General features: G+C 36.9%; 1 protein-coding gene across 16 annotated transcripts in view; it reads right to left on the reverse strand.

Moving 5' to 3' along the window:
- The window catches only part of LOC306656522 (uncharacterized protein), a 222,069-nt gene that overhangs the window by 186,222 nt on the left and 13,589 nt on the right, over positions 1-22,258 (reverse strand). For 6 of the 16 annotated variants that reach the window (XR_013762537.1, XR_013762538.1, XR_013762539.1 and 3 more), the window contains 2 exons: positions 18,867-18,951; positions 17,867-18,013 (listed from right to left, as the gene is read on the reverse strand). The exons of 7 other annotated variants lie outside the window; for them this stretch is intronic. The gene's annotated coding sequence lies outside the window, so the exon portion shown is untranslated. The remainder of the gene's footprint in view (positions 1-17,866; positions 18,014-18,866; positions 18,952-22,258) is intronic. 3 more of the 16 variants (XR_013762534.1, XR_013762535.1, XR_013762536.1) reach the window with 1 other exon arrangement.

Genomic DNA, 22,258 nt, shown 5'->3' on the forward strand with positions numbered 1-22,258 from the left:
ATTTTGCTTGATTGTTTGGATTTATCTTTAAAATAAATATTCATTATCTGTCACAGAGACATTGGCAATTCAGTTCTTATTTTGTATTCATGTTTCACGTTCATAGCCTTATTTCCATTCACATTTCTTATTTCTTCTTGCATCAGTTTTGGTAAGTTTTAATCTTTAATAAGTTTATCGATCTTAACTAAATTTTCAAATTTATTACTGCATGTTTGTTCAAAATATTCTCTTCTGATTTTTTTTTATTTATGAAGGGTCTGTAATAATGTCACTTTTCCTGTGTACTATGGTTTTCTGTGCCTTCCTATTTTCTTGGTCATTCTTATTAAATGTTTATCTATGAGCCTTTCCTAATTTTTCTGCTTTATGAACCATTTGAGATTTGGCTTTCTCTATCACAATTTTGTGAATGAATTCTATTACATTATTTACTTTTACTGACTTCTACTTTCACTGGTATTAATTTGCTGACTTCAATTTTTTGAGATTGATATTTCCTGCATTGATTTTCAGTCATTCTTCTTTTCTCATATCTCTATTTCAGACTAAATTTCTCTCTAAATACAAATTTGCTATACCTCACAAGTTCTGATGTATAAATTTTTATCATCATTTATTTATAGATTTTTATAATTTTCACTTATTTATTTATTTTTGACTCGTGGGTTACATGGATGTATACTTATTTTTCAACTAGCATAGGGACTTTCTGGTTATCTTTCAGTGGTTGATATTTGCTCAACTACATTGTACTCCAATAGCATACTCTGTGTTCTCATTCTATGAAATATCAGAGATTTGAATTATAACTTAAATACTGTGCCTCTTATACATAGCATATCATTGAGTTTTCAGTCATCTGAGGATATTTTAATTGATGCATTAGTCACTTTTATATAATGCAATTACTAATGTTCATGGTTTAAATATATCATTTTACTGATTTTTCTATACATTTTACCTCTTCTTTTTTTCTCTCGTACTTTATTTTCAATTAAATTATGCAGAATTTTTGGCCTTAAATATTTTTATTGTGGTAAAATACACACCATAAAATTTACTTTCATATTCATTTATAAGTGTATAGTTCAGTGATTTAAAATATAGTCATATAGTAATACAGCCATCACCACTGTCTAGCTCCAGAACTCTTTTCATCTTGAAAAACTGAATTTCTATAATTATTAAATAATAAACCCCTTGTCCTTTTGCCCCTGGCCCTAGCAGCCACTATTGTACTTATATGTCTATCATTTTGACTACTCTAAATTTCTAATATGAATCAAATTTATGATGTTTTTCCTTTTCATGACTGGATTATTTCACTTGGCATACTGACCCACGGGTTCATCCATGTTGTGGCTTATGTCAGAAAATCCCTTCTTAAAAGATGAATAATATTTCATGATACATACATACCACGTTTTCTTAATCCAATGTTCTACTAAAGAACACATAGCTTACTTCCACATTTTAGCTTATTTTGAACAACTGCAGTAAATAAGAGTGTACAAATATCACTCTGAGACCCTGCTTTCAATTCTCATGGTTATGTACACAGGAGTAAAATTGCTGGATCATATTCTAATTCTATTTTTAATATTCGAGGAATGAGCACACTGTTGAACACGGGGGCTCCACTATCTTGTATTCCACTAAATTGCACAAGTGTTCTAATTACTCCAAATAGTTGGTGATATTTTATTCCTCCATTTTCCCCCCTGTTAGTGATGAACTTTCACCTAGTTTTATATTCTTTTTTGTGCTTACCCTAGAAATTATAGTGTGCATGTTTTACATATCAGCATCTGATACTTTTACCATCTTTTGAACAATGTAGGAAACTTAGAATATTTTAATTGAAGTTCCTAGCCCCTATGTTATATGTCATTGTTGTTTTATATTTTAATTCTCTTTGTATTTGAAATTCATACTTATTATTATTATTGTGTTATACAGTCAATACACTTTTAGATCTATAAACATTTAACAATTTTATATTTCATAGCTCCTTATTCTTTCTGGGTCTCAAAGCTCAATTTAGCATTAGTTTTCTTCTCTTATCTCTGAAGAATATCCTTGAGCATGTCCTTATAAAAATTACTCAATTATGAAAAATTATTAACACAGATAATTTGTACAAATTAAAGAGATTCACTGTAATATTGCCATACCAACATACAATATACATTGGCCATAACCAGCTCCCCGACTTCTACCATCACCTCCCTTTCTCCTGGCACCCTTTTCTAGTCCCTGGTACACACTTCTACTTTCAGGTCGACTAATTTTTTTAATGCATGTATATGCGTGTGTATTTATATATATATTTTTTAGTTTCTACATGTGCGAAAGAACATGCAGCACTTTTCTTCCATCGTCTCTGGCTCATTTGTCTTAGCATGATGCATTCCAATTCCGTACATTTTCCTGCACATGACAAGATTTCATTCTTATTTATTAGTGAATAATGCTTCACTATACATAATGGAGTATTAATAATTTCCATTATTTATTACATCCTTTACTCTTATATGTTGATAGACACCTAGACTGATTCCATTACTTAGCTGCTATGAACAGTGTTTCAAAAAACAGAAGAATGCAGGAATCTCTTTTGTATGCTGATTTCATTTCCTCAGGATATATTCACAGGAGGGGGATACCTAGATAATATGGTAGCTCTACTAGTTATCTGAGGAAGCTCCATACTGTTTCTCACACTGGCTGTAGTAATTTATATTCTCACCAATAGCATATGAGGATTCTGTGTTCCCCACATTCTTGTCAGCATTTTATTTTTTATTTTTTTATTATTTATTTATTTTAATTAAAAATCATAAATTTACATAGGGCAATATTGTTTGATTCATTGTTTTTTTTTTCTTTGCCCCCACCACTCCCACCCCTCTTTTCCCTCTATACAGTCCTTCCTTCCTCCATTCTTACCACCCTCCTTATCCCTAACCCTAAACCTAACCCTAACCCTAACGCTAAACACTCCTACCGCCCCCTTATATGTCCTCATCCGCTTATCAGCGAGATCATTCGTCCTTTAGTTTTTTGAGATTGGCTTATCTCACTTAGCATGATATTCTCCAATTTCATCCATTTGCCTGCAAATGCCATAATTTTATCATTCTTCATGGCAGAGTAATATTCCATTGTACATATATGCCACAGTTTCTTTATCCATTCATCAACTGAAGGGCATCTAGGTTGGTTCCACAATCTGGCTATAGTGAATTCAGCAGCTATGAACATTGATGTGGCTGTATCTCTGTAGTATGCTGATTTTAAGTCCTTTGGGTATAGGCCGAGGAGTGGGATAGTTGGTTCAAATGGTGATTCCATTCCAAGCTTTTTAAGGAAACTCCACACTGCTTTCCAGAGTGGCTGCACTAATTTGCAACCCAACCAGCTATGTATGAGTGTACCTTTTTCCCCACATCCTCGCCAACACCTATTGTTGCTTGTGTTCTCGATAATCGCCATTCTAATTGGGGTGAGATGAAATCTTAGGGTAGTTTTCATTTGTATTTCTCTTATTACTAGAGATGTTGAACATTTTTCCATATGTTTGTTGATTACTTGTAGATCTTCTTCTGTGAAGTGTCTGTTCATTTCCTTAGCCCATTTGTTCATTGGGTTATTTGTATTCTTGGTGTAGAGTTATTTGAGTTCTTTATAAATTCTGGAAATGAGTGCTCTATCTGAAGTATGAGTGGCAAAGATTTTCTCCCACTCTGTAGGCTCTCTCTTCACATTACTGATAGTTTCCTTTGCTGAGAGAAAGCTTTTTAGTTTGAATCTATCCTAGTGGTTGATTCTAGCTTTTATTTCTTGTGCTGTGGGAGTTCTGTTAAGGAAGTCTGATCCTAAGCCAACAAGTTGAAGGTTTGGACCTACTTTTTCTTCTATAAGATGCAGGGTCTCTGGTCTGATTCCGAGGTCCTTGATCCATTTTGAGTTCAGTTTTGTGCAGGGTGAGAGATAGGGGTTTAATTTCATTCTGTTGTATATGGATTTCCAGTTTTCCCAGCACCATTTGTTGAAGAGGCTATCTTTTCTCCATTGCATATTTTTGGCACCTTTGTCTAGTATGAGAAAATTGTATTTATTTGGATTTGTGTCCATGTCCTCTATTCTGTACCATAGATTTACCTGTCTATTTTGGTACCAATACCATGCCATTTTGGGTACTATTGCTTTGTAATAGAGTTGAAGATCTGGCATTGAGATACCCCCTGCCTCGCTCTTTCTACTGAGGATTGCTTTAGCTATTCTGGGTTTCTTATTCTTCCAGATGAATTTCATAATTGCTTGCTCTATTTCGGTAAGGTACGTCATTGGGATTTTAATTGGAATTGCATTGAATCTGTAAAGCACTTTTGGTAGTATGGCCATTTTGACAATATTAATTCTGCCTATCCAAGAACATGGAAGATCTTTCCATCTTCTAAGGTTTTCTTTAATTTCTTTCTTTAGAGTTCTGTAGTTCTCATTGTAGAGGTCTTTCACCTCTTTTGTGAGATTGATTCCCAAGTATTTTATTTTTTTCGATGCTATTGTGAATGGGGTAGTTTTCCTAATTTCTCTTTCTGAATTCATCACTTGTGTATAAAAATGCATTGGATTTATGAGCATTGATCTTGTAACTTACTACTTTACTGAATTCACTCATGAGTTCTAGAAGGTTTCTGGTGGAATTTCTAGGTTCCTCTAAATATATAATCATGTCATCAGTGAACAGGGATAGTTTGAGTTCCTCTTTTCCAATTCGTATCCCTTTAATTTCTTTGGTTTGTCTAATTGCTCTGGCTAGAGTCTCAAGAATGATATTGAATAGAAGTGGTGAAAGAGGGCATCCCTGCCTTGTTCCAGTTTTTAGGGGGAATTCTTTCAGTTTTTCACCATTTAGAATGATATTGGCCATGGGCTTAGCATAGATGGCCTTTACAATGTTAAGGAATGTTCCCACTACCCCAATTTTCTCTAGTGTTTTGAGCATGAAGGGATGCTGTATTTTATCGAATGTTTTTTCTGCATCTATTGAAATAATCATGTGATTCTTAACTTTAAGTCTGTTGATATGGTGAATGACATGTATTGATTTCCGGATGCTGAACCAAACTTGCATCCCTGGGATAAAACCCACTTGATCGTGGTGCACTATCTTTTTAATATATTTTTGTATCCAATTTGCTAAAATTTTGTTGAGAATTTTTGCATCAATGCTCATTAAGGATATTGGTCTGAAATTTTCTTTCCTTGATGTGTCTCTGTCTGCTTTAAGTATCAGGGTGATATTGGCTTCATAGAATGAGTTTGGGAGGGTTCCCTCCTCTTCTATTTCACGGAATACTTTGAGGAGTATTAGAATGAGCTCTTCTTTAAAGGTTTTGTAGAACTTGGCTGAGAACCCATCTGGTCCCGGACTTTTCTTTGTTGGTAGGCTTTTGATGACCTCTTCTATTTCGTTGCTTGAAATTGATTTATTTAAGTTGTGTATGTCCTCATTCAGTTTAGGCAATTCATATGTCTCTAGAAACTTGTTGATGTCTTCGAGGTTCTGTTTTGTTGGAGTATAGATTTTCAAAATAGCTTCTAATTATGTTTTGTATTTCACTCGGATCTGTTATGATATTTCCTTGTTCATTCTGAATTTTAGTAATTTGAGTTTTCTCCCTCTTTCTCTTTGTTAGTGTGGCTAAGGGCCTATTAATTTTGTTTATTTTTTCAAAGAACCAACTATTTATTTTGTTAATTTTTCCGATTGTTTCTTTTGTTTCAATTTCGTTGATTTCGGCTCTGATTTTAACTATTTCCTGTTTTCTACTACTTTTGGTGTTGGTCTGCTCTTCTTTTTCTAGGGCTTTGAGCTGTAGTGTTAAGTTTTTTATTTGTTGATTTCTACTTCTTTTGTTGAATGTGCCCCATGAAATAAAACTTCCTCTAAGTACTGCTTTCATAGTGCCCCAGAGATTTTGATATGATGTGTCTTTGTTCTTGTTTACTTCTAAGAATTTTTTTATTTCCCTCCTGACGTCTTCTGTTATGCATTCATCATATAATAGTGTATTATTTAATCTCCAGGTATTAGAGAAGTTTCTTTCTTTTATTCTGTCATTTATTTCTAATTTCATTCCATTATGATCTGATAGAGTACAAGGTAGTATCTCTATCTTCTTGTATTTGCTAACAGTAGCTTTGTGGCATAAGACATGGTCTATTTTAGAGAAGGATCGATGTGCTGTTGAGAAGAAAGTGTATTCTTTCTTTGTTGGATGGTATATTCTATATAAGTCGGTTAAGTCTAAATTGTTGATTGTGTTATTGAGATCTATGGTTTCTTTATTCAATTTTTGTTTGGACGATTTATCCAGTGGTGGATAATACTAATCCCCTAGTATTATTGTGTTGTGGTCTATTTGATTTCTGGAATTGAGAAGGATTTGTTTGAGGTACATGGATAAGCCAATGTTCGGGCATAGATATTTATGATTGTTATGTCTTGGTGATTGATGCTTCCCTTAAGCAGTATGTAATGTCCTTCTTTATCCCTTCTGACTAGTTTTGGCTTGAAGTCCACATTATCTGAAATGAGGATGGATAGTCCAGCTTTTTTGCTGTGTCCGTGTGCATGGTATATTTTTCCCATCCTTTCACTTTTAGTCTATGGGTATCTCTTTCTATGAGATGAATCTCTTGCAGGCAGCAAATTGTTGAATTTTTCTTTTTAATCCAATCTGCCAGTCTATGTCTTTTGATTGATGAGTTCAGGCCATTAACATTCATGGTTATTATTGTGATATGATTTGTATTCCCAGTCATTTGACTCATTTTTGTTTTTCGACATGATTTGGTTTCTCCTTTATTTAGCTATTCCTTTAGGCTAGTTCCTCCTGTTGCTGATTTGCATTGTTGTTTTTAATCTCTTCCTCATGGAATATTTTGCTGAGTATGTTCTGCAATGCTGGCTTTCTTTTTGTAAATTCCTTTAGCTTTTGTTTATCATGGAAGCATCTTATTTCATCGTCATATCTGAAAGTAAGTTTTGCTGGGTATAAGATTCTTGGTTGGCATCCATTTTCTTTCAGGGCTTGGTAAATGTTGTTCCAGGCCCTTCTAGCTTTTAGGGTCTGGATTGAAAAATCTGCTGATATTCTTATTGGTTTCCCCCTGAATGTAATTTGATTCTTTTCTCTCACAGCCTTTAAAATTCTGTCGTTATTTTATATTTTAGGTATTTTCATTATGATGTGCCTTGGTGTGGGTCTGTTGTAATTTTGTATATTTGGAGTCCTATAAGCCTCTTGTACTTGGTTTTCCATTTCATTCTTCAGATTTGGGAAATTTTCTGATATTATTTCATTGAATAGATTGTTCATTCCTTTGGTTTTTTCCTCTAAGCCTTCCTCAATCCCAATAATTCTTAAATTTGGCCTTTTTATGATATCCCATAATTCTTGTAGATTCTGTTCATGATTTCTTACCATCTGCTCTGTTTGGTCAACTTTGTTTTCAAGATTAAATATTTTGTCTTCAATATCTGAGGTTCTGTCTTCCAGGTGTTCTATCCTATTGGTTATGCTTTCTATGGAGTTTTTAACTTGGTTTATTGTTTCCTTCATTTCAAGGATTTCTGTTTGTTTTTTTTTTTCAATATCTCTAACTCTTTATTGAAATGATCTTTTGCTTCTCGTATTTGCTCCTTTAACTGTTGATTGGTGCGATCATTTAATGCCTGCATTTGCTCTTTCATCTCCTCCTTCAATGCCTGCATTTGCTCTTTCATCTTCTCATTTGCTTCCCTGATTGTTTTAATCATGTACATTCTGAACTCCCTTTCTGACATTTCTTCTGCTGTTCTGTCATTGGGTTTTATTGATATAGTATTTAGGTTTGTTTGGGACATTTTCTTCCCTTGTTTTCTCATATTTGTCAGATTTCAGTGGTACTTTGTGATATTGCAGAATTCTTCTATTGGCTTATAGTGTCCCTGTAGATTTCCAGTGTATCACCTTCCTGCCTTCAGTAACCTGAAGTCTTGGAGTAACTTGATAATGCAGTGCTTCCAAGGAAAGCTGCCCCTAGCCCGCTTCTGGTGTCCAGGACTTGGAGCTGGCTCTGTGTGGAAAGGCTCTCACTGGGGGGCCTGCTCTGAGAAGCTAGCCTGGAAAGGGGCGCTTCCCGCTGGAGGGAGACGGGCTGCTTGGGGAAATCCCTGGTTGCCCTGTCCTCATCCCTGAAGCAACCTGTGGGCAGGAATTCGCCGCACTGGCTCAGGGACTTGGAGCTTGGTTCTGTACAGAAAGGTTCTCACTGGGCGGTCTGGTCCGAGAAGCTAGCCTGGAAAGGTGCTTTCCGCCGGAGGGGACCGGGCTGCTCTGGGAAGTCTCTGGCTGCCCTGTTCTGGCCCCTGAAGCAACCTGCAGGCAGGAACTCACCACGCTGGTTCAGGGACTTGAATCTTGGTTCTGTGCAGAAAGACTCTCACTGGGGGGCCTGCTCCGAGATGCTGGAGAATCTGGCCCTGTGGGAGGAGCCCACTGCTGGAGTGCGGAGTGTGCAGGGCTGCCATTGGGAAGACTCTAGCTGCCCTGCCCTACTCTAATAAGCAGTCCGAATCCGGGCCTGATGCCCAGGCAGAGCTTCACCGGGTCGGGGAGACTCGCCCCGTGGCTCTACTTTAGTCTGAGTCTCTCAATGCCTCCCCTTCTTGAATCCTGGGTTCTGGAGCAACTGGAGATGCAGTCACCCTCTAGTCTGCCATCTTGGATCGTCCCGTGGAAAAAGCCTGCGGCCGGGGGGCCGGGGGGCAGGTCTGCCTGGAGAGGTCTCTGGCTCGCTGCCTTGCCCTGGTCCCAGAGGCTGCTTGCGGGCTGGAGGTCACCACTGGCTTGGGGACTGTGGCGGGCTCTGTGTGGAAAGGCTCTCACTGGGCTGTCTGCTCCGAGAAGCTAGCCTGGAAAGGTGCTTTCCGCAGGAGGGGGCCGGGCTGCTTGGGGAAGTCCAGCATTTTATTTTTTTTTAATTTTGATAATAGTCATTTTAACCAGTCTGAGATGGTATCTCTTTGTAGTATTGTCTTGCACTTCCCTGATGACTAAAGATATTGAGCTTGATGTAACTCCTGTGATGGACTGACAGATCTGGCTCCATGAGAATGTAATGGACCAGACTATCGAAATGACTGGACAGACTCCATTTTGCTCTGAGACTCCATGATATGTAGGAAATAATTTTCTTTCATGGGAACATCCCACCTCTGTACCCATCAACAATTGCTTAGCTTCTCCCATGGGAGCACCCCGTTTCTATGACCATCATTCGTTGCTTAGTGTGACATGTTTAACAATACAAAATGACAATTCTTATGTAATGAAAAATTGCTCTCTTTTGATTCCTATTGCTCCTAAACAATGTACCATGTGAACTATGATTATGTGGATGTTAGTAACCATTCTTTACTTTGTACCCAGGTAAGGATCATTTTGACCCACTTCCCTTTCTATTGATGATCTCATGATGTTAGTTTGTAATTTTAAATCATAGCAACAGACACTTACGATTGATGTGATTTTTGGTATAAGAACCTACAACCCTATGTTTGGGGCTGTTCTCCCAATAGCTATTGTTTGGGGCATTGTGTGAGACAGTCAGCCGGCTTAATAAAGACTCTCGAATTTGGACTTCTGAGTGGTAATAGGTCTGTTCTTAAGTTGCTCGCCATAACAACCTCATTTGTCAATTTTTTCTTTTGTTTTCCTGCCTTTGGAGTTATTTGCAGAAAGTATTGCCTGTATCAATATCTTGAAGGGTTTTTCCCTGTTTTTCTCTCATAGTTTAAGAGTTTCATACTTTACACTAAGGTCTTTGATACAGGTGAGAGATAGGCATCAAGTTTCATCCACGTTAGAAAAATAAGAGTATATCTTATTGTATATTTTAGTTGATGTTATTGATTTTCTGGGTTGGATATCATTCTTACAAGGTGAAGAAGCTGAGGAAAAGATATTCAGTTTTCCATAAATGGGAAATAAGTGGTTTGCCTTCAGTGCCTTTTTGGGTTCTCTTCCCTGAGGCCCACAGTAATCTTGTCAATTATGCCAGAAAAGGGTGGAAAAGATCACATGGGTTAAAAACTGGTCTTCTTTTTCCTCAGCTCAAATGGATATTAATGACTAGAATACCAAATGGAGAAGTTTTAATTTGGAGTTGATAGTTTGTTAAAGTTCAGTGTGTTAGTCATATTTTTGTCACTGCAAAAAAAATCTCAGATGAACACAATAAAAGGAGAAAAAATTTAATTTGGCTCATGATATCAAAGGTTTCAGTTCAAGGTCAGCTGGTGCCATTGCTTTAGACCTATGGTGAGGCAGAACATCATGACATCTTGGTGCAGAGTGCACAATGGAGCAAAACTACTTACCTCATGGTGGCTGGAAGAAGAGGGAGAGAGAGAGAGAGGAACTTAAAATTTTTTTGAAACAAAGAAAATTGGAAATACAACATACCAAAACCAGTGGGATACAGGAAAAACAGTGATAAGAAGTAAGTTTATAGCAATGAGTGCCTACATCAAAAAAATAAGAAATAAATGAGAGAGAGGGGGAGGAAGTGGCCAGGGCAAGATATTCCCTTCTAGGTCATGCCCCCAGTGAACTACTTCCTCCTACTAGGCTCCAGACGCTAAGATTTCCACCACTTCCCAATAGTACCTCCAGTTAGGGACCAAGCCTTCAACACATGAACTTGAGGAACATTTCAGATACAAGCTATAACACAGTCATGAGAATTTCAAGGTATTTTAGACTTGTGGGAGAGTATTTTTGATGGCCTGAACCCTGAAAATTATTGCTATTAGCCTGGCCAAATATTCCCACTGTAAATCCTATACACTGAGTCTCTACAAATACACATATTCCTGGATATTTGAACAGAGTTTTTCCTTTGGAAAGGGATCTTTGTATGGTTAAGTTGATTAGTTAAATCCATATCCAACTTTAAAATAGCACAAAGGCCTACATTTGCTTTCAACACTTAAAAATGAAGACTTTCTGATTAGCATTGAGATAGTCTTGAAGATAGTGACAATTTAGAACAAAACAAATTATTCTGTGTGTCCAGGAAGCTCCTATTGCTAATGATTTGAGAGGAAATCAAAATGGTGACTCAATGTCTTTTATAACCCAAGGAGAACAGGAGAAAGGTGACCAGATTTCTCAGTCCAAGTGATTATGATCTTCAGTGGTTGTCCTGATGCCCTAGAGTATAAGCTGTCTGACTACAAGGGGGTTACAACATCCAAAAGATTTTTAAAAATAATATAAGTAACTTCTAAATCTGAGCATCAAATTTGCTTTGGATACAAGTAAGTGCATGCAATCAAGACACGATTTTCAAGTACAAGCAATCACTGCACTCTCCACCCACTCAGCTCCACCTTCTAAACCTCAGCTGAGACTGGTGGTAAGCCAAGAACAAGAAGATCTCATTTTATTCTAGTTAATGTAGACAAGGTTATTGTGGCTTAACAGATAGAACATTGTAATGAACATCATCATGAGCAGATGGGGATGTACAGGCTCAGGAAGCATGGAGTAAAAATCAAGACAAACACTGTGTGTGAGCAAAGCAACTCCGGGGGCATCATCTTTAAAGAATAAAAGAGTGGTATCTGCTAGGGTCATACAGTGAGGGTCCTCTAATAACTGCATGGTGAGGTATATGAAATTATGGTCAAGATGGTAGATTAAAGGAAAAATCCTTGGAATGGTGACAAAGTCGAGTCCAATAATCACAGTTACTATTATAGGCACATGGGAGCATTGTTAGAATGCAGTAGCGATTGCTGATTTGTCCAATGCTGTTGTAGGTCTGATAACTTCTTAAAGCAGAACATCCAAATTTCTAGCAACCTCTGAAATTAAAAAGAATGAGGATGATTGAATATAAGCAAAGAAATGTCTTGGTGTAACAAATTCAGTGATATCCTTATGCTGTGCAATTTAAGGAGAGTCCAGAGTCAACTCTGCTCTAAATGTCACTCAGGTCTACTTTGTTGCCCATCCACCCATGTAGACCTATCTTCAGTTTCAACATTAAAGAATCCTTTGATAGCAGAGGTATTGCTTTTTGCCCTTTATCTCAATGAACTTGTTTCAAAAAGAAAAGAAAAATGGTGAAAAAAAATTTACAAATATATCTGAAATATTGCAGAAGAACATAAATTGGATATAGACAAGAGAGAGACAATGGGAATCTAATAATGAAGACATCAGATACAATAATGTATTCTTGGGGAAGGTCGAGTTATCAAGCCTTGATAATACATAAATATCCAAGAGAAAATTAATCAGTGAGATCATCTAACTAGCCATTAAAATATGCCACTTTTGGCTGGGAGTTGTCTCAGAAGACTAAGGAAAGACAGGGAAAACCCAGAATGTGGGACCCAATCCCAGAAATATCCTAAATGAGAAGTCACAGGGAGAATTTCAAGAAGTGCATCAAAAGGGCTCTTAATTCCTTAAACAAATGTAACAAATTGGAGAAGCAAACTAGATAGCAAAAGCAGGAAGGAGGTTTGGTGGGTGAGGAGGCTCCAGCATCATTTTGTTGAATAAGTTCAGGTTATTGTCGACTTGCCAACAGATTGTTTTTACCACATTACACGATTTTATTACAAGATTCTTTGTCCTTCTACCAAAAACTCTACTCAGAAAGAGCTAGAGTGCCACATGGAATACAAAAATGCTTTGTACCATCGGTGGTAATATGCATGGAGTTTCCTTGATGAGCAGACGCAGGGAAGAGAAAAAAGAACCTGCAAGAGCAGCTATGGTAAAACCCAGGTGAAAGATGGCCTACCAGAGCAACAGCTAACTTCTCCTTGTTACCTCTGACTGTAGAGTCCTGTCCTTTTGCTTCTTAGCATCCTATATAATCAATACTATGATCTGGAGACCATGTCCTCTCCCAGGCTTATTTCCTGAACCTCCCTGACTTGTCCATGTGCCACATCCTCTAAAGCCTCCATGCCTTTATGCACACTCTTTCTTCTAACTCCAATGAACCCATCCCTTATCTTTCTGGACAGCTGCTATTCAACCTTTATTACTTGTCCCTAAAAAGTCATTCCCATCACTTTCCCAAGCTAATAAGATGTCCTTTTGTGTATTAGCTGCCACATAAAACTCTCCATGCCATTTATCACTTACCTGTGTTGTAATGCTTGTTTATTGGTCTAACAACCTTCATACACAATGAAATACTATTCAGCCATAAAGAAGAATAATATTATGGCATTTGAAAATAAATGGATGGAATTGGAGAATATCATGCTAAGGGAAATAAGCCAAGCCCAAAAAACCAAAGACCGAATATATTCCCTGAAAAGTGGAGAATGATATATAATGGGGGTGGGGGTGGGGAATGAGAGAATAATGGGGGAACTTTAGAATATGTAGAAAGAAATGAGGGGGGGTATGAAAAATGGTGGAATGAGACAGACATCATTACCCTATGTACATGTATGATTACACAAATGGTATGAATCTACATTGTGTACAACCATAGAAACAAAATTATGTACCCCATTGGTGTACAATGAATCAAAATGCAGTCTGTAAAAAGTTAAAAACTAAATAAAAGAAAGAGAAAGAAAGAAAGAAAGAAAGAAAGAAAGAAAGAAAGAAAGAAAGAAAGAAAGAAAGAAAGAAAGAAAGAATTACTTCTGATAAATTTCGGCATTCCTACCCCATCACATAGCACAGTACCTGCCAAATAACATTTGAGGAATTGGTAGATTTGAACTGTCCTGTTTTATAATTTATTTTGTTATGCTTTAGTAATAAAAATTACTAAATTTCAGTAATTTTTAATCTGGCTCCTTCTAGTCACACATTACCATGCATTCATACATAAATGTACACACACCCAAAGCTCCTTGGCTACCTATAGCCAAATCACAAAACAGCATAGGAAACTAAAGTTCTCACTAAGCCCATGCGTACAAAGCAATTTGGCCTACATTTCAGTCACATGGGTAGTATTCTTGTATTTTGCCCCTGAAGTCTGTGGCCAATATTCTCTGGGGACAGTAGACTTCTCTCTATAGATTAAAAAAATTATTGTATTTAATCCTCAATCATCTTTTCTTTATTAATATTTTACTGTTGTAATCCCTATAAGTAACAACAAATGACAATATTCTAACAAAATTCATTTATCAAAATTTAAACAAATAATAAGAACTTCCATTAATTGCTACCTAGCATTTCATAAGCATCTACAGGATGTCAGACACAGAGCCAGGGGATTTAACCTTCTCATCTCCTATTCTCACAACAATGCTAACAAATAGGCACTAAGACTCATAACTTGCATATAAAGAAGTGGAAGCTCAATGTGAATACTTAGCCAAATCTCAGGAAAACAATGAAGCTGAGATTAGTTTAAGAAGTGGTGGCCTCAAACTCTAGTTTTTCCTTACTCCAGTTTTTCTCCTTGTAAATAAGTTCTTTTGTATGTGTTTCTTTGCCAAAAACATGAAAAATGGTTAAGTACTTATATTTTTATGTTATGCAATCTTTAATGCACAGAACACAAACAATAAAGGTAAAAGAAAATGATTCAAAAGATTGTTCATAATTACTACATAAACTAGTGGATCAGGAAGACTTGAAGCAAGCCAGTAGCACCCTGAGAGGCCAAGGAGACTGCCAATGGAGATGACGATTAGCTTTCCTCTCTCGGCTGAGCTACCTCAAAGGCAAACCAACACAAATTGGTAAACAAATTTCTCACAGTCACCACCATTGGAGTTAAGGGTGGGTATATACATGAGGAAAAATAAGAATTTAAAGTTTTCATTTTATGGACTCTGAATTACTTAAATATTTTTTTATAATCTCATCTTAATCTCAATAGTTTTCATCTGAGCATGTAAGACTTTATTTTTAGAACACTTTTAGAATATAAACTGAGTTTAAAAGTAAGCATAAAATGGAGTTCCCATATATTTTTTGCCCTTAACACAGTCTCCTTAATTATCAATAAACTGTGCCAGAGTCATACATCGAGTACTCATATTTTAATAAATTATGAGATGTCTCCATCTCTCCGTGAAACTGAATTCCAGCTTCCTAAAAATTGGTTAAAGCATGTAGAAACTCTCATGTACTCTCAATAATCTAGATGAATCCAAGCAGACCATTCCTGGCCTCTTCAGAAAAATCAAAATCACAGCTGAGATCTCCTGAATGTTTTTCATGTCTGTGTTTTTCAAAGCACTTGACTAGTATGAAGTCATTTAGTGCTCAAAACAACTAGGGAAACTTATTTTAATAAACTAAAAGATGTCTCCTTGTTATCTATGGAATTCTTGGCATCCAGCTTATGCAAGTTACATGTGCCAAGAACTGATCAAAAATACACCCACGAAAGGTAGATTTTTATATTTATACAACATATTCATAGAATATATATTCATAGAAAATATAATAATCATCAAGGGGGAATCATATGGTTTAGTCCACATATTGCATATGTTCTTGTGTTTCCCTCCAAATGAGCTGGTCAAATGGGAAAGGGAAAGTATTTAAACAGATGGGATAGAACCAATTGGAAATACTGTTCATCATACCAAAGCACACATTATTATGAAGAAGCTTGACTCTGTTTTCATAAAATAAATTAAAAATGAAAAGTACACAAGCTAATGTTGGGAAATTTTTTTCTAAAAACAATTTCAATGGCCTTACAATATTTTAACAGATTATGCTTAATTAAATGTACTTTCTAGAATGACTTATGAGAGCATGATCATCAAAGTCTGTAATTATGATTTGGGGATGTGGCAAAATCTTGAAATACCTTCTGAGTCAATCTCTATAAAAGATAAAATAACAGTCCCTGTCAGTGTAGGATTAAGTGTTTGCTGCATTAATCTCAACCTTTTCAAGTATAAGGAACTAAAAAAACCTTTTTTTGAAATTCCATAGCTCCCCACATATTGTAGATATATTTGTTGTATATACCTTTTGAGCAAATACACAGTGGCAACATTCCTTAAATTCACATTTTATTAATTACACCTGCTTCTTTGTGTCTTTGAGTATGTATATATGTGTGTGTTTGTGTCAGGAGTAGGGGTTTAGGAGAATGGCTATATATTTGCATGCGAGAGGTGATAGACAACTTAATTTAATCTTATCGATTCTCAATGCACATTTGTGTTCATGGTGATATAGTAGCGTTACAACTTCAAGAGTCCCTCAGCCACATTTGTGCAAGTACAGTTCATTATGTTCTAGTTTCCCAGACACCAGTTAAAACATATGAAAGTCTCATACACTTCATCATAAGATGAATCCAAGTAGCCCATTCTCAGTCAATACAGAAAAATCAAATTTGTAGCTAATATTTGTTTTATGTCCGTACTCTTCTGACCATGTGACTTGTATGAAGACATATATCTTTGTACCACTGTAAGGTGGGTACTCATCACTCTCTCTTATAGATGAGGAGACAAAAACCCCCCAAAAGTTTAAAATACTACTCAAGATGACAGACCTAAAACTGGCCAAACCAGAATTCAAACCTAGATAGTCTATCTCCATGGTTGTCACCGGGTATTCCTAACTGGGGTTCTATTGTCATTTTTGGTGGTATAATGCAATATGCAATGGTACTGGCCAGGACACTATAGGACACTGAGCATTCCTTCCCTCCTCCCACCTAATGCCAGTAGCAGCCCCCAGGCACTGAGACAACTAAAAGTCGTTCCCAACCTCCATGATTTGCAAACATCTGCTTGGGAGTGGAATTGTCCTAGCTAAAAATGCTGCAGTTGCTCTTCTCTAGGCTCGAGAGAGAGTTGAGGGTCTACCCATGTGCACACAGGCATACAGTCCAATGTATGTGAACTATATACATTCACATACTCAGGCAAGTTAAGAGGTGAACATTTTCTTCCTCATTTTTAATTCTTCTTGTTTTCTTAACACACATTATGTGTACGCCATTCCTTAAATATAGAGGAAACTGGCAGGGTGAAGGAAATACAAAAGAAAGAGTACAGAACACATAGAAAACCAAAGCCACTGACTGGCATGTCTTGCCTCAAATCTTGTTTGTGTATCTTAGAGAATCGTTGAATTTCAGGATGGAAGTGGAGGTGTTCTTCCATGTATTTTGTGGACTAGTCCAAACCTCTACAGAATTTCAGAATACCCCCTACTACTGTGGTGACAGATGGCCATTTATCCTCTACCACATGTCATTTGCAAGAGCAGGCAAATCATTAGCTACTTTTAGAAAAAAAAATCCACATCTCTTTTGTTTTGTACTAATTGTTAGAAAGGCATTCTCATTTAGAACAGAAATCTGCTACATCTCAGTCTCAGTTCTACCCTCTGTAACCATATGGAATGAGTTAAATCCTTCCCCCATGTGGTATTCCTCCAAAATTTTAAAGCAGTTATGTTGCCCATGAGTCCTCTCTTACCCAAAATAAACATATGCAAAACATATGATCTGCCCTTCAAAAAGCAATGTGCCTGGTAGTATGGTCAATGTCCTCAAAAGCCCTATTTCATTTCCTCCTCAGTAGCAATTTTTTTCCTAGTAAGCTCAAAGTCATGTGTGGTGTGTATTCATTGGAGTGTGCTCTGTGAGCTATACATGTATATATGTAAATAAATATGAATATGTACACACATACATAGCCCATGCATGGAGTTCATGGGTTTGCATGTAAATATAGACATGAGCAAAAGATACATGTTGCTCATCCTTCCTTCTCTCCCACGTGTTCTTTCCTTACAGTCCCAACACATGGCAAGAGTTCACCTACCTCGAGGCTTAGTTCATCCTTCGAGAAATAATGTGGTACTTTAGGGCTGTTGTTAGTTCGGAGTAGACTTTTGCACACCTTGTTTCCTGTGTGTCAAGCCCTGAATAGTTAATCTTCAGTTTCTCTGGGTGAGCAACACTCAGGACTCTATAGCAGAAGAGTGGAATAACTCTTAAAATATGTAAAATGTAAACAAAAATCAGAGCCTGTGATAACTTGACATTAACTTGAATCCATTTTTTTTTCCCCACTCTTAGTTTCATTTCCAATTTGGTATTGTTTCTACCTTCTCTCAGTGAGTTAATCAGTGGCCACTTCCTATCTTATTTTTGGAGAGGAGAAAAAAAAAAAAAAATCTGTCTTTGATACTGAGGGAAATGTCCAAAGGGCCCTGAGTTCAAGTCTCTTTCATATCTCTCCTTGAAATCTGAGTTTCACAGTTCAGTATTTTGGCATGCCTCAAATAGAAGGTTGTTTCCAGGTTATGATCACATAATTGGATCCAAAGTCATTGTCATTCTGTGATCACAAAGTTATTTTGAACTTTCTCCTGGGGGCAGGAATTGAGGCGGTGGGAGACAGGGCAGAGGGGAAATAGGAAACAGCATCAAGGACCCAGCTGTCTTTGAGAGGCTTTTCATTTCACCCTACTTCACAGCACAAGAAAGGTGCCCTCAAACGCCCTGCATAGCATCTGCTGGCGTCTTTACCGACCACATTCTTTTTCTACTCATTCTCTCATGTTCCTTTTATTTGCTTTGCTAAAAAGGAGGTCATAAGAAAATATAGGGCTCCAGGATAGGACAGATGAGAAGAGGAAAAAGAGTCAGAACTGGGCAGCATGGCCCATCCTGAGGACATTAACAAAACAGCCCCTAGGATGCCACAGCAGCAAAGCAGACAAGGGGAGCTCCTTGGGTCAGGGCCAAAAGCCAGGAACCAGGCACTCATTTCAATCTGCATGACAACTTGCTCAAGGCCAAGCTCCAAACAGACTCACCTGGTCTGAGTTCTCTTAACTCAAGACTTGAACATGCACCACTGAGACTTGAGTGATTTCAGAGCTGATGAAGATTAATTCAGTTCTGCCAAAAGAGGCAGAGGAAGGGTTTTTATATCATTTCTAACAGATTTTCAAAGGACCAAGACTTACCATACCTGAGATCATTAAAGCATGTCTCTTTCCACCAATAAAACAAGTAAAATATTCTAGCACCTATTTCTTACTCTCACCTGTAGAATCCCTATTGATAAAGCCCAGCAGGCATTGTACTTCCTTCCTGTGGGAAGCTTTCATGACTTGACCTCTTTCCACCAAGCCAAAGCTGGAGTCCTTTATTTGACCTCCAAGAGATCAGGAGTGAGAGAGAATAGCCAAATCCCCAAACATGCCAGTTTTAAGTGGTGACAGAATTCCCTTGTTTTAACCCCATGAGAATAGCAATCTGAAGTGACTGAAGTGACTTGGTGGTAATGCACCTGCTTTTGTGTGTGTGTGTGCGTGTGTGTCATGTTGTTTCTTTGTATGTGCTCAAGTTTTTTTTTTTTTTTTTTTTTTAACAGCACTTCTTATTTTTATTTGTTTTTATTTTGAGACAGGGTATCACTAAGTTGCCAAAACTGACCTTGAACTTGTCATCCTGCCCCAGCCTCCCAAGTGCTCCACCATGCCTTTTAGCAGACTTCTGCCACTCTCATCAGACTATCTTTTCTAAATTTTCATGAATTACTTATAACATCTAATTTGTTTAATTAAATTTGATATCATTTATTTGTTGACACTACCCACCCACCCTCAACTACACAAATGAGCAACTGGTCTGTGTTATTCAGCTCTAAAAATCTGTAAGCCACCAGGCACAACCCTGAGCACACCATTTCATCTCTGTTCATCTTTATTTGCTTGAAACAGACACACAATTTCAAAATAAAAGGTATCCAGTCTTCCTTGGATATATGATAAGACCTTATCCACTTTTACCTTCAATCTTACTACTTCTGTGCCTTATTCTTCTAAAACATTTAGGTCTTCTTCATCCTCAAATAAAAGGCAATCTCTTTCAGCTACTGATTTATCCCTTGTGTTTCTCTGATTATAAGAAAATTTACAATAAAGATCTTTGTTTATGTTAGACATTTTATTTATACTAAAATGTATTCATTTATTGATGATTTATTTATAAGAGAAATTTATTGTAAACTTCTGTATTGATGAAAGACATTATAGTGTCATATATGTGGGTTTCTCAATAAGGTAATGCCACCCTTAAGGCAACAAAAATTGGTGTTTGATAAGGAAGAATGTCTTAAACATGATTGTGGTTTGTGTCCCTCCAAAGATTGGCACTGCTAAACAACATAGTACTCCTTAGTATTTAAGTCCCTCACTCTTTAAAAATATTTAATTTACTTTTTCTCAGAGGCTTGGGTTCAACAGTAAAGAGTTTGAGAAACATGGGTATAGTAGATCCAGACCACTTGGATTCTTGTCAACTTCTACTGGCATATGACTGTATTCTTAGGCAGGTGATGAGCCCACTGCCCCTCAGTTTCCTTACCTGTAAAAAAGGAGATAATAGCACCTATTTCATGAAGTTGATTTTTAAAGAGACTTCATGAGGTCATATATGTAATGCTATAAATGTTAGCCAACTTCCTGCACCCATGAACTCATTCACAGAATACTTAGCTGTAAAACCTGGCGCATGTCTGTGCCTCCACACTCGCCACGTGCTTCACTCCAGCTCACAGTCCTCCTGTTCCCCAGATATCAGACTTACTTCCAGTTCAGGGTCTTGACTCTTTCTGTCTCCGCATCTGGAATCTTTCCCCCCTCCCCCAAACTCCCCATGGTGCATACCCTTGCTCCATTCAGGTTTCTCTTCATGTTACTTCTTCAAAGTGTCCCTTCCTATTTATACAACCAACCTGTTCACCTTTCCCTCATGGTGGATCACTACTATTTGTCTGTCTGTCTTTCATTCTTCTTTTTGCTTTTTTTTAATTTTCTTCTTTTTATTTTTTATTGTATGTTATTTTTATTTTCACAGACTGCATTTTGATTCATTGTACACAAATGGAGTACAACTTTTCATTTCTATGGTTGTACACAGTGTAGAATCACACCATTCGTGTAATCATACATGTACATAGGGTAATGATGTCTGTCTCATTCTACCATCTTTCATACCCCCGCAAGTGTGTCTTTCATTCTTTTGTCCATTATTGATTGGGTTATTTGAATTTTTGGTGTTAAGTGTTTAGAGTTCTTTATATATTTTGGGTATTAATCCCCCATCAGGGAAGTAGTTGGCAAAGATTGTCTCTATTCTGTAGGCTGTCTCTTTGCACTCTTAATCATTTCTTTCACTGTGCAGAAGCCTTTAAATTTGATGCTATCCCATTTACTAATTCTTGGTTTTATTTCTTGAGATTTAGGGGCTTCTTAAGGAAGTTGGTGCCCACACCAACTCCAGTATGTTGGAGCGTTGAGCCTGTTTTCTTCTAGAAGTTGCAAAGTTTGTGGTCTAATTTCTGGTTTTGATCCCTTTGACTTGACTGGTCCAGGGTGAAAGATAGGGATCCAGTTTCATTCTCCGATATTTGGATTTTCCCAAAACTGTTTGTTTAAAAAGCAATCTTTTCTCCAATGTATGTTTTTGGCACTTTTGTCTAGTATCAAATGACTGTATCTATGTGGGTTTTTCTGTATCTTATATTCTATTCCATTGGTTTTCATGTTTGTTTTGATACCAACGTCATGCTGTTTTTATTACTATAGCTTTATTGTATAATTTCAGATCAGGTACTATGATGCCTCCTGATTCACTTTTCTTGCTTAATATTGCTTCAGCTCTTCCAGGACTCTATTCTTCCAAATGAATGTTAAGACTGTGTTTTTCTAGTTATGTGAAGAAAGTCATTGGTATTTTGATGGATCTATAAAATGCTTATGGTAATATGGCCATTTTGACATGGGCAGTCTTTCCATCTTCAAAGGTCTTCAATGTCTTTTTTCAGTATCCCACAGTTTTCACTGTAGAGATCCTTCACCTCCTGGGTTAGATTTATCCTAAATATTTTATTTTATTTTTGAGGTTACTGGAAATGGAATGGTTTTCTTGATTTCCTTCTCAGCAGATTTATTTTGGGAGTATAGGAAAGCTGTTGATTTATGAATGTTGATCTTGTATCCTGCTACTTTGCAAAGTTTGTTTATTTACTCTAGAAGTCTTCTGGTGGAGATTTTTGATAATTGTAAATATAAGATCATGTCATCAGCAAGACAATTCAATTTCTTATTTTCTTATGTGTATTCCTTTATCTCCTTCTCTTCCCTGCTTTCTCTGGCTAGAGTTTCCAGGATTGTGTTTAATAGAAATGATAAGAGTG

The sequence above is a fragment of the Sciurus vulgaris genome, assembly GCF_902686455.1.
Source record: "Sciurus vulgaris genome assembly, chromosome: 3".
Lineage (NCBI taxonomy): Eukaryota > Metazoa > Chordata > Mammalia > Rodentia > Sciuridae > Sciurus > Sciurus vulgaris.